General features: G+C 36.4%; 1 protein-coding gene across 1 annotated transcript in view; it reads left to right on the top strand.

Moving 5' to 3' along the window:
• Nucleotides 1-12,691, top strand: part of CPED1 (cadherin like and PC-esterase domain containing 1) — a 421,919-nt gene that overhangs the window by 401,442 nt on the left and 7,786 nt on the right.

Below are 12,691 nucleotides of genomic sequence, written 5' to 3'. Positions count from 1 at the left end.
TATCCATATTATTAAGGTGAAGAAATTAGGGGTCAGATAGATAGAAATGATTTGACTAAGATCCCGGAGTTGGTATTAGACCAGGGATTCTAACCTAGGTCTGCTGACTCCAAGGCCAGCTACAGCCTCCAAGTTTCACTATCCCTGCAGGCGTAGCATTAGAGATTCCTAGAGAAGGAAAAAGAAGCCTACTGCCACTTTCCTTTCCTCAGCTCTAACCTCTAGAGTCACTAGCTAGGTGACTGGGCAACCCTGTTTGCCTCAATTTCCTTATCTGTAAAATGAGCTGGAGAAGGAAATGGCAAGACACTCTAGTATCTTTCCCAAAAACAAAAACAAACAAAAACAAAAACAAATGGGGTCACAAAGAGTTTGACACAATTGAACAACAACAAGGTTTTGTATTATAACACAAGTTCACTATGGATTAAATAAGCTACCAAAGAGAACAAAAACATGGATAACTTTTCAGAAAATGCTTAATGACTGACACAGATCCTTAAAGGTTGGAGGAACCTTAGAGACCAGACTTCCTCATTTTACAGATGAGGAGACTTTTCAAGTGAACTTTTGTAACATAACCAATACTAATTTGAGGACTGTCCGTGTCACTCACAAAAAAATCATTTTTGGTTCAAAGAATGGCCTTCTTTTGCTGAGTTTGAGGCCCTGGTCACGCCCTCATCACAGTTTAGTTTCATTTACTGTCAGAGATTCTCATAATGTGGAGAAATCTTATTTCCATTAATGATGTGTATATAGATAAATCTTGTAATAGACAGCTGTGTTACACTCCTACTCAGGGCCACACCTACTTCCCAGGATACAATGCTTGGTAACAGCAATATTCATTTTGATCTCTATAATATTTCAACTAAAATGTGCCTCTGGGAGATTTACCTTTCCAATTATAATATAAACCTGATAATATCTTTCTCATCCTCTTCACGCCCTTCTTCAAAAATTCTTTAAAATTGTAACTCGTTCGTTGCCTAAAGTATTTTCCCTAGCTTTTGAATAGAGACAAGGTATAATGGCAGTATCAGTGCCAAAATGTACCATTTTTATCCTTAGAAAATTGGGGTGACAGACATATGTGATTATTTTACCAAACATCAATCACATGATAGAATAGATTGCCATAATCCACCCCAATTGGCTTTTTGACACATCTTTGCACACCTCCAGTAACTGCTAGGCCTAATTTCCCAAATAGAATAGGTCACAGTAGTGCTGGGGTTTGAATCAGGAAAGTTTGGCTGCAAATCCTGTGCTAGGTCTAGAGTCAGGAAGACCTGAATTCAAATCCTGCCTCAGATACTTCCTAGCTGTGTGACCCTGCACAAGTCACTTAAGTTCTTAGTTCCCTCATATATAAAATTGGGATATTAATAGCACTACTTCACCAAGTCTTTATGAGGATCAAATGAGATAATACTTGTAAAGCACTTAGCACAGTGCCTAGCACATAGTAGGTGCCTAGTAAATGCTTGTGCTCGTCGTCCTCTGGCATTTACAGTACTGGGTACACTACCATCAGCAAGTCACTTTAATTCTCTCAGCCTCATTTTACTCATCTATCACATAGGGATAATAATATCTAGAGTATCTGCCTTACTGAATTGATAGGGGGCTCAGATGAAATGATGTCTGGAAAGAGCTTTGCAAATTTTGAAGCCTTGTGTGAATGTCTATCTTTATTATTCTTCAAGTTTAGCTAAAGCTCCCTTTAAAAGATGATTTAATGATAATGAATGTCAATCAACCACAACAACAAAAAACCCTTGATGAACGATTTCAGACAAATAAATAACAATAGTTAATTGGTTCTGGCTTAGGAAGGGGACATGGGGAGTTTCTATGAATCTTCTCTTGTCTCCATGCTCCTTTTACAAGGTGCTCCTGAAACAAATGAAAAAAAAAATACCAAAAATACCAAAAAATGTCAAACAAGAGCAGTAAGTATTATGTCTAGTTATGTTGGGAAAAATTATATATTCATAGATTTATTGCACTAGAAATGCCTTTAGAGATCAACTAGTGAAAGGCCCTCATTAACAAATGAGAATAATAGAGGTCCAGAGAGAGGAAGTGTCCAAGCTGGGACTCAAACCTATGCTTTCTAGATCCTTCTTCCCATCAAGTATTCTTCCTGTTACCACCATACTGCCTTTTATCATCTGGCCTACTTTGATTTATCAATAAATCCATTTACCACACATTTATTAAGTGCCTACTGAGTGCAAGGCTCTACCTTAAATCTCTAATCCTTAATAGATGCAGATACCTGCAATGTATTAGTAGAATGATTACAGTAATATCTTTCCAGTAATCTTTGATTTCTTGTCACAATTTATTATTGATAATAATAATAATAATATTAACCTCTTACATTTGCATAGCACTTTTCAATTTTCAAAGAGCTTTCATATTTGCTCCTTATGGTCAAAATAAATCTATTTCATGGGCTTCAATTACCATTGGTGAGATTAAAGATTTCACTGAGTCTCTTTCAGCTGTCAAGGCCCCAGAGAAGGATATGTTTTCCCCACAATTATACAAACAATTTCCCAACTAGTGAACAACAATTTGGCAAAATTGCATATGCAAATTACTTAGGTGAGTGTTTTATTTCCTGCTGCATAGAAACAGAATATTGTCTTCCTAATATTTAAAAAGGGTAACAAGCAATATCCAGATAAGTTGTCCAGTACTTGTCTTAAATGATTTCCCTAACATAGCAAACATTTATTGAACAAGCTGAAAGACTGAGAAGACTCTAGTATTGTCCTCCCTGAATAGGTTGGCTTTAGATCAAAACACAATTTATACTGTAATTATTTAACTCTTTGTTTTGGAGCTCAGTGGAGGACTTGGGACCTACCAGCATCTTTGTCTTTATAGGCCTTTTGAAGTATCATAGCATTTGTATATAAAAATAGCATAAATCCTGGTCAACAAATTTACCATCTTTCAATCAATCAATAAGCATTTATTAATCATTTTTTATGTGCTAAGCACTGTGCTAAGTTCTGTGGATACAAATAAAGGATTTTTTTAAAAATCCCTGCACTGATAATCCCTGAGCCTGAATTCTGAATTCCCTAATATTTGATGTTTCAGCTTGATTCCCATTTTCCCAGGTTCCCCCTCTCCAGATCCCCTTTGATCAGACTCCCTCATAGGGTGACCTGATTCCCACTGTGAATGGCTCCTGACTCACTCTTTAGTGAAATGCAGACCTGATACCACCATATTTCTGACTCCCTTCTTGGTATGAGATGGTCCCTTGAAAGAATTTGTCCTTGAATTGACTTTCAGCAAGTTGTTCATGACTCCACCTCAACTGGCTATTTGACACATCTTTGCACGCCTCCAGTAACTACTAGCCCTAATTTCCCAAATAGAACAGGTCACAGTAGGAAATGCTTGAGTATTCCCACAATCCAAAATTCCACTCCAGACTGACAGCCCTCCTGGTGGGAGTCGCCTTCCAATCTCAGCTGGAAGAATACCAATGAAGAAGGTAGGAGCTGTGTAGCATTTAGAACAGTTTAACCTGAACTGGGCTCCCCGCTTCTGGCCCCTAGAAAAATTTTCTGGCCAAACCAAGCTGCTTGTTGAACCTGAGCTAGTTTTTATTGTTATTTCTTTGTTTGTTTTGCAGCCCTGAGAATATTGTACCTAACACTTCACCCTTGAGAATCCCTCAATGACCAAACCAAGTGGTCCTAGTCATATCTCACTATGGCGGAGAACCCAGAAATGGCTATTATTATTATTATTATTATTAATAGAAGAGAGCCCCCTGCTGGAGAATACTGGAGAATTTTGTCTCAGGGCTAAGGGACATCTTTGAGAATCTGATGAAGGCTGAGAAAACTAATAATAGGTCCAGGGGCTTAGAGAGGAGGCAAGGCATGGCCATAGACTCCTCTAGCACCTGAACCATGAGTGAGAAGCTAAAAGAGAATGAACCAGCTCTGATGATTTGTCAGGGGTCTGACAGAGTGACTAAATAAGCAAATTGTGAAGGGGAGGCAAACTTGATTTCTAGTTCCCCTTATGTGAAGGAAACAGCCCTAAGGTTCAGTCTCAGATCTGATTCACAAGGTCCTGTAGCCAATAGCTCCAGATTTCCCAACTCTTCCCATAACACCCTTCCATGATACCCCCCGCTATCTTGAGGAACACGTACAGCTAACTAGTTGGGGTTTAGTTCCACTTGGCTCAAGCAGAATAAGCCAGCTGGGGACAGCTAGGTGGTGCAGTGGATAGAGTTCCAGCCTTAGAGTCAGGAGGACCTGAGTTCAAATTTGGCCTCAGACACTTGATACTTATTAGATTTGTGACCCTGAGCAAGTCACTTAACCCCATTGCCTAGCCAAAAAAGCAGAATAAGCCAGGTGACTGGGTAGCGGTAGTTAGGAAGAAAGACAATTCCTATGCCATATGACAACAAATGTTTCTCTGGCTTTATTTTAATTTCAAAATGGCTTCAAAATGGACAGTGGTCTGGTCAGCTATGATCCATCCTTGTGCATTTTTTTTAGAAACAGTCTGCCCCAGGGTTGAACTGTAAGGTCTATATGGAGCTAACAGTAAGGCATGAAGATGTCATCCCAAAGCAGTCCAACATTCAATGGTGGCCCAGCTACTACTACCTTTTGTTTTCAATCTCAATCAAACTCAAATCCAGGGGGTCCTATTTTTAGTCAATTTGATTTCTAGATCCTCTATCTGTTTAAATGTCAGAACTCTCTGAAGCCTTCTTACATAAATCCAAGTTTGGGGGGATCCTGAGGAGTGAGATTTAATAGACATTTCTAGTTTCCTGACAGAGGTAATGTCTATTAACCAAAGGCCTCTCTTAGTTTTGTTATTTAATCTCCCTCTTAATGATATAATGAAGCAACTAGGTCGTGCAGTAGATAAAGTACCGGCCCTGGAGTCAGGAGAACCTGAGTTCAAATCTAGCCTCAGACACATAACACTCACTAGCTGTGTGACTTTGGGCAAGTCACTTAACCCTGATTGCCTCACCAAAAAAAAAAAAAAAGATATAATAAAAAGATTAGCTGTCCAGAACTTTTACCATTTCCTGTTGCCTCACACAAAGTTTCTACCTTTCTATATGCTAATATATTTTTACCACCTCCAGTGAAACAAACATTACTTCTTACCTGTTTAAGTCCTAAAAAGTTACTGTCAAAACTCTGTAATTAATTGCTGAAAGGAGACTTCAGATATAGATACTTTTAAAACTAAAATGATTTCATAAAGAACATTGGCAAATTTTAATTGTCTGTGATCTGTTTGTATTGAAAATGTTAATATCTAAGTGTTTATTTTAATGGAATGTTTAATTTTAACAGAACATAGAGGTAGGAAGACTTGAAACCAGACTGTGGAAGCTATTCTGAAATTCAGTCATGCATAAGGTCTGATTAATCCTGTCCTAAAACTCTTCCATATCAAAACGATGGACCAAGTTCTTTATGGACCAGAGTTAATAGGATGTGATGTTCATATAAATTGTTTAGACAGTGATGGACAGAGGCCTGATTTAAATGACTGCCACTGTCTATCCAGCCAACCTCTGGAGGGTTAATAAAAGACTAGTAATAAGGGTGGGAGTCTAAATAAACATAGGAATGTGACTAGGAGTCTGTTATTTTAGAGATGAACCTACAGTGAATAGCCCACAACATAGTTATGTAACTAGACATTAATCAAAAGAAGGAAGGGAAAGGTTAACAGAACATTAATATTATTGGCCAAGGTCAAAACTGAGCCCAAGATTATTTTTTGTATTGTTGTTTCAATGTGATTCCATCAGTGTAGAAAGCTCTCAAGGTAGGAACTCTTTCCCCCAATACAGATTGACAATTCTATAACTTACAGTCTTGAAGAGTTGCCTAGAATACTGAGAGATTAAATAACTTTTCCATGTCACACAGCTAATATGTTTCAAAAGTAGGACTTGAATTCAAATCTTCCTGACTGCACAGCTAACCCTAGCTCTAATATGCCATATTGTTTCTCAAGTTCAAGATACAGCGTAATAACTATCTAGGTATAAATGAGGCAAGGAGAGAAAGAAATGTAATTGTTGGGGATACCCAGCAGGTGTTAGAGACTCAATCAAGAGCAGAGAGGTGGTGCTTGAGAATTAGAGACAAAAAACCCAGATACTCTATATTAAGATACAAAACAAGGTATCTAGTAACCTGGGAACTGAACTGTCAGTCAAAGAACCCAGGCACCAGGGTCTGGAGTGTCAGAATCAGCAATAAGATTGACTCACTACTAAAGCAATGGTGCTACCTGAGTTACTGTTCTTTATATTTCTATTGCCTAGGGCAGGGTATAGGTATCTGTTGTTCAAATTGTGCCATACTAGTTTGAAAATCTCAAGGCTAAATTAATCCAGGCAATATGGGCTAATTGAAAGTGATCATATCTAATTGCTTGCCTTTCTCAAAGTTTAAAAAAAAAAAAAGCCAGTGTAGTTATACATTTCCATACTGCCAACAGCCAATTATAGCATTCCTTTAGGAGAAGGAAAAGGAATAAGCATTTATACAGCACCTACTTAAAAGCACCCAAAATTTCTAAACCTCCAGAACTAACTCTGGAAATAGCTTGAGACAGTCCCCACCCCCTAGCCCCAACCACAGGAACAGTGTCCAATTTTAACATAAAATTCAAAGTCAAGAAATAGAAATAAACAAATAATAACCACGATAAAGAACCTGATCATAAAAAGCTACTAAAGACTCACACTCAGAAGAGGATGTCAAAACAGCTACAAGCAAAGCACGAAAGAAGAATATAAATTGGAAATAAGCCCAACAAGAATCTCTGGAAGAGCTAAAAAATTATTTTTAAAATCAAATAGAGGGAAGACTGGGAAAATAAATGAGAGTGATGCAAGAAAATTACGAAAAGACAATCACTTGGTAAAAGATGCACAAAAAATACGGAAGAAAATAATACTTCAAAAAACAGAATTGGCCAAATGGAGGGAAAGGTACAAAATTCACTAAATAAAATAATTCCTTAAAAATTAGAATTGAACAAGTGGAAGTTTATAACTCCACGTGATATCAAGAAACAATAACACAAGTCAAAAGAATAAAAAAAATTGAAGAAAATGTTAAATATATCATCAGGAAAAGAACTGACCTGGAAAATAAACTGAGGAGAGATGATTTAAGAATTATTGGACTACCTAAAAGCCATGATAAAAGAAAGAGCTCAGGCATCATGTTTCAAGAAATTACAAAGGAAAACTGCCCTGATATCCTGGAACCAAAGGGTAAAATAGCAATTTAAAAAATCTACCAATTACCTCCTGAAAGACATCCCAAAATGAAAACTTCCGGGAATATTATAGCTAAATCCAGAGCTCCCAGGTCAAATACAAAATATTTCCAGCAGCTAGAAAGAAACCATTCAAATACTATGGAACCACCATCAGGTTCACACAAGATTTAGCAGCTACCACCTTAAAGAAGTGGAGGGCTTGGCATATGATATTCCAGAAATCAAAGGAGACAGGATTACAACCAAGAATAACCTACCCAGCAAAACTGAGTATAATCCTTTGGGGGAAAGGGGGAATAGGCATTTAATTAAATAGAAGTCTTTCAAAAATTCCTGATGAAAAGACCGGAGATGAATAGAAAATGTGGCTTTCAAATACAAGACTCATAAGAAACATAAAAAGGTGAATATGAAAGAAAAATTATAAAGGACTCAACAAGGTTAAGCTGTTTGTATTCCTATATGAAAAAAAATCATAATGTAACTCCAAATATCTTTACCATTATTATAGTATTTAGAAAGATTCTACATAGACAGAGGGCACAGAAATGAGTCAGAGGTGTTGGAATGATTTTAAAAAAATGAATGGGTGAGGAAAAGGGATACATTGAAAGAAAGGGGAAGAGAGAAGAATGGGGGAAATTATCTCACATAAAAGAGATGCACAAGAGCTTTTACAGCAGAGGGAAAATGGGGGGGATGGAGCAGGCAGGCAATACTTGAACCTCATTCTCACCTAAATTGGTTAAAAGAGGGAATATCACTCATTTGAGTATAGAAAAATATATATACACTCACTTGGGTATAGATATCTTACCCAAAATGGGGGCAGGGGGAAAGTTATGGAGCAAAGGCTAAACTAAGATCCTGAAAGTTTTCCTAGAACCTTCCAATGCTTTGAAATACCTAAACTGTACATTTAAAACTCTTAGTCATATTGCAATAATTCTTGGCCTCAATAGATGGAGAGCCTTCCTGGTCTCATTTTACCCTTCTTTTATGGAGTGGATCTGTCTATAACTCTTAAAATTTCCTTTTCCAAAAAAATCTATGACCCTTTTCTCTCCCACTCTAACACACCTCTAGATCCCTCAATACAATCCTAAACTTCCAGTTCCTACATGCAAAAATTGTTATGTTTCAATATAAGTATGGCAGCATTTCTTGAAGGCATAAGCCTTATCATTGTGCATTTACTTAAGATCATTGATCTGGTAACCCTCTGAAATTTTATGGAGCCAATATCTTCAAGCACCAAGAATAAATATTTCGCTAGTCATTCACTATATGAATGATTTTAGATGACTTCAAATCCAAACATACAGTAAAACCATCTTAATAATAATAGTACTAGAGATTAGAAAATAATTATTTTAGATTAATTGAACGATAGTAAAAAATGAATAAGATTTAACATTGATAGTTAAAACATTAAAAGGTAGCCCGAGTTTCCTTATTCCCCAAGTGCAGAATCTATCTATATTTAATAGGCAGACTATCTTCCCAAAGCCAAATTAACTGTACTTATTTCAAGAAAGTTCAACGCCATGAAGATTTATTTCTGGCTTGAGAAAAGCAGAACAAATAGCGCCTGTGACAGATTGAGTGCCTTTCAAAACTGAAGAACTGAATGTGTCACAAGTTGTTTCTAATGGAGTTGGTGGTTTTTGTTGTACTTTTGCAAATTTCATTGGTTTTGAATTACTTTAAATTATTCTCTGTATTTGAGAAGGAGCCTGATCTTCATATAATGATGTATTGACAGGTTAGATGCAGAGATCAAGGGATAGAAACTGAACCTGAAATGTTATGGGTATAGGGAACTCCCAGATAAGGATAATTGCTCTATCAATGCAGATCAGCATCTCCCTTTCAACTTAAAGTCTTAGATTGTTGACAAGGACACTACAACATTAAGTGACTTGCCCAGAGTCATATGGCCAGAGACAAGACTTAAAATCAGGTCTTTCTGGCCTCAAAGCCAGGTTTCTAGATACAATGCCAGCTCTACATCTCACCTAGATCAAAAGAAAGATATTATTTACTCTTTCCTTCTTTGTTAACAAATTCTTCAGTCATGCATATAACTTTTATCACCTTAAAGCATAGCTTCACTTAGGATCATAAAAGAATAAATAAAAAAGGTCACTTTGAAAAGACTTAGCCAGCCTGGAGTGGTGGCACATGCCTATAATTCCAGCCACTGGGGAGATTGAGGCTGGTAGATCACTTTATCTCAGAGGTTCTGAGTTGCAGTAAGGCTAAATTCAATTGGTTGTCTACAATGAGTCCAGTATCCTTATTGTGAGTCCTTGGGGGCAAGAGCAGATAGATAGATAGATAGATAGATAGATAGATAGATAGATAGATAGATAGATAGATAGATAGATGGGTGGATGGATGATAAATAAATGAACAAATACATAAACTGATGAATGAATTAATAAGTATGTAAATAAACAAGCAAAAAAGTAAATGTGTGAGTAAATGAAAAAATAATTAAATGAATAAATCTATAAATAAATAGGTAAATGAATAAATAGATTAATGAATTAGTAACATTTTTAAAAGAAAATACTTAGGCCATTATTATACAACAGAAAGAACTTTGCAAACAAAGTGGTTATAATAATGGCTGTGTGAACAGATTATCATAATCCCTACCTTACATTAGTAGCGAATATTTCAAATGCTCAAAGGAGATATTTATAACACAGAAACTACATGGTCCCTGACCTCGAGGATCTTCCAACAATGCTTTTGAAGTCATCAAGTTCTTGTTCTTGCTTCAAGTATCTTAGACATGTGTCTAATATATAATAATGTCTTTGAGGGCTGTGTCTGAATTACTTGGTATTTTGTTTACCATTGCTATGTATACATACAGATACTATTAAGCGGCACTGAATTCAGTTTTGAAATGAAAGAGAGCTTTATGATCAGTTAGTAACTTGCTTTACCCTCAGTTTACTAAACAGTGCCATCCCAGAAACATCCTGCTGTAACAGTAATCCCAACACTTCAAAAACCAAGAGGCTGCCATTGAGTTGAAAATGTTTCTGGGCTTTATTTAGGACAATGTTATTCCTTTGAAACTTTTTGCAGGGAAGTACAATAGTTTATGAAATATGATCACCTGTCCTTCACTGGACTTCTTGCATTCCCTAGGCTATGCTAATTTCTGCCAGCCAAATTTCAGAAAGATAGAGTGATATGTGTTTGAAGTATAATGTTTGAACATGGTTCTTTTTTACATGCAGAGATGGCATAGGCCAAATAAAGTTTCTTGACATATAACTATAACCAATAAAAAGCTTTCTAAGACAAGAGAATTGGTATTGCTCCCCCCCCACACCAGAATTATGCTAGCATTTCACTATCTTGAACAATACATCAAAGAGAAGGAGATTCACAGTGTTTCTTAAGAGATCTATGCCAGTATTTCATAGTCCATAGACCATCATCATCCTCAAAATGTTTTTTCTCCTCCTTTTTGTTCATTATGGAAATTATGGGCACCAAACCAAATTGTTCTACTGACACTCCTAGACTAAGTAGCCTAAAACAATGTGAAATCTGTTTGCCCCATCTTCCATGTCCAACCAAACCCATGGTATTGTGCAAGATCTCTAAAATTCTGTAAGATCTGCCAAGGTCTATAATATCCTTTGTGTTTTTGACAAGACATTTTGTTTAAGGTAGCTTTACAAAGAACCACTTGTAGGACCATTCTTGCTGGTCTGGGGTAGTCTGGGAGAGATAGCGTAAGCCAGGGAGCATTTTGATTATTTAAAAAGTCGTAACATAAACTTTTGGAATTTCTTTTCCTTAATAAAATGAATCTGTTTTTTGAGCAGAAGAGGAGTTACCAGATCCTGATGGAGTCTGCACTAATATGCCTCTGTGTGTATCTGTGTGTGTGTATGTGTGTGTGTGTGTGTGTGTGTGTGTGTGTCAACGACCAATAGACAAAAAATGTGGAACACATAAGAGGTTTTCAAAGTGAACTTTGAAGTAAACAAATTGGGTTGTAATGAATTGTAAAGACAATCCTTTTGAAATGACTTGCAGTAGGCAGGAATTGTAAGAAGCTGTTCCTTGCTATTAAAAAAAAAATTATGATGACTTGAGCAGAGCCAAATAAACCAATGTTAATAAAAGCAGAGTAAACAAATCAACATCCTCACCATAAATGATGTTCCAAATGTACCAGAGAACCATTCATAACACAGAATTCTCATGGTTTTTGACCTTGAAGAAATTTGGACAATGTTTTTGAAGTCATGCAATTGTTATGCTCACTTCAAATATCTTAGGAGTATCAAATCATTCTCATTAATGTTCTTGGTAGTTTAAAAAAAGAGTAAGCAACATTCACCACGATACCTGGAAGCATAGATACTGTCTCAAAATGAGAGTCATTTTACTTTCAACTACTCTTACACTCACTGAAATTTATTACTGTACTTGGCCAATTAATGAAGCCTACTTAGGTTACTGCGGCATCTATACTAGCACTACCCAGGATTCTCCATAATGTTGCAATAAATTCAGGCTTGAAATCATGGAAAGAATCAAAATCATTTTTAAAGGGCAGAAAAATTGATTTGAAATACTAGCCTATAAACAGCCATAGACACATGAAATTGAATTCTTCACTGTACCTCATAAACCTTCTACATCAAGAGGCCACTTTTCAAGTTCTGGCATATTTATCATACTGACTATCCAGACAGTTCCAAAGCTCATTCTAAAGAGATCACATAAATAAAATTAACCTTATTTCAGCCTTAGAACACTGGCACAATAATTTGCTTCTGGGTCAAAACTCTACATGCATGCTTGAGTTTTTCCCCTAAATAAGTTTCCTTGAAGAATATTCCCTAAATTGGCTCTCAGCAAGTTTTAAGCCTCCTCCCTAAAAGGACAAAGGCTTCAGAAAAACTTCAATGAATCTCTCTGGCTAGACTATTATATTTTTAGAGTTACACTATAACTAAAAAATGATAAATATAGCTACTCATAATAGAAACAGACAACCTTTAGACCTGGTATATTAATCAGTGGTTAAATGCAAACTGAGCACAGAATTACCATCATGGACTCCTTGCTGATTTGATGTTACCTCATAGGAGTCATTCGTTCTAAGGAACTCATTTGGAAAAGCAGACCTGCTGTAACTACAGGAAAATAACCAATTTCTCTTAACTTTGTTGGATCTAAAACATATTGCTATCCTAAACTGAAACTTTAGGCTCATTGAGAACATGGCCAAAGTCTCTTCCTTTAAAATTGATTATACAAAAATATTTTTTTAAATTATGGAATGTATTGCCTCCCCCTCCTCCACTGAATTGGGGTG

The sequence above is a fragment of the Phascolarctos cinereus genome, unplaced genomic scaffold (genome assembly GCF_003287225.1).
Source record: "Phascolarctos cinereus isolate Bilbo 61053 unplaced genomic scaffold, phaCin_HiC Scaffold_1;HRSCAF=81, whole genome shotgun sequence".
NCBI classification, from domain to species: Eukaryota; Metazoa; Chordata; class Mammalia; order Diprotodontia; family Phascolarctidae; genus Phascolarctos; species Phascolarctos cinereus.
This window is presented reverse-complemented; position numbering and strand designations above follow the sequence as displayed.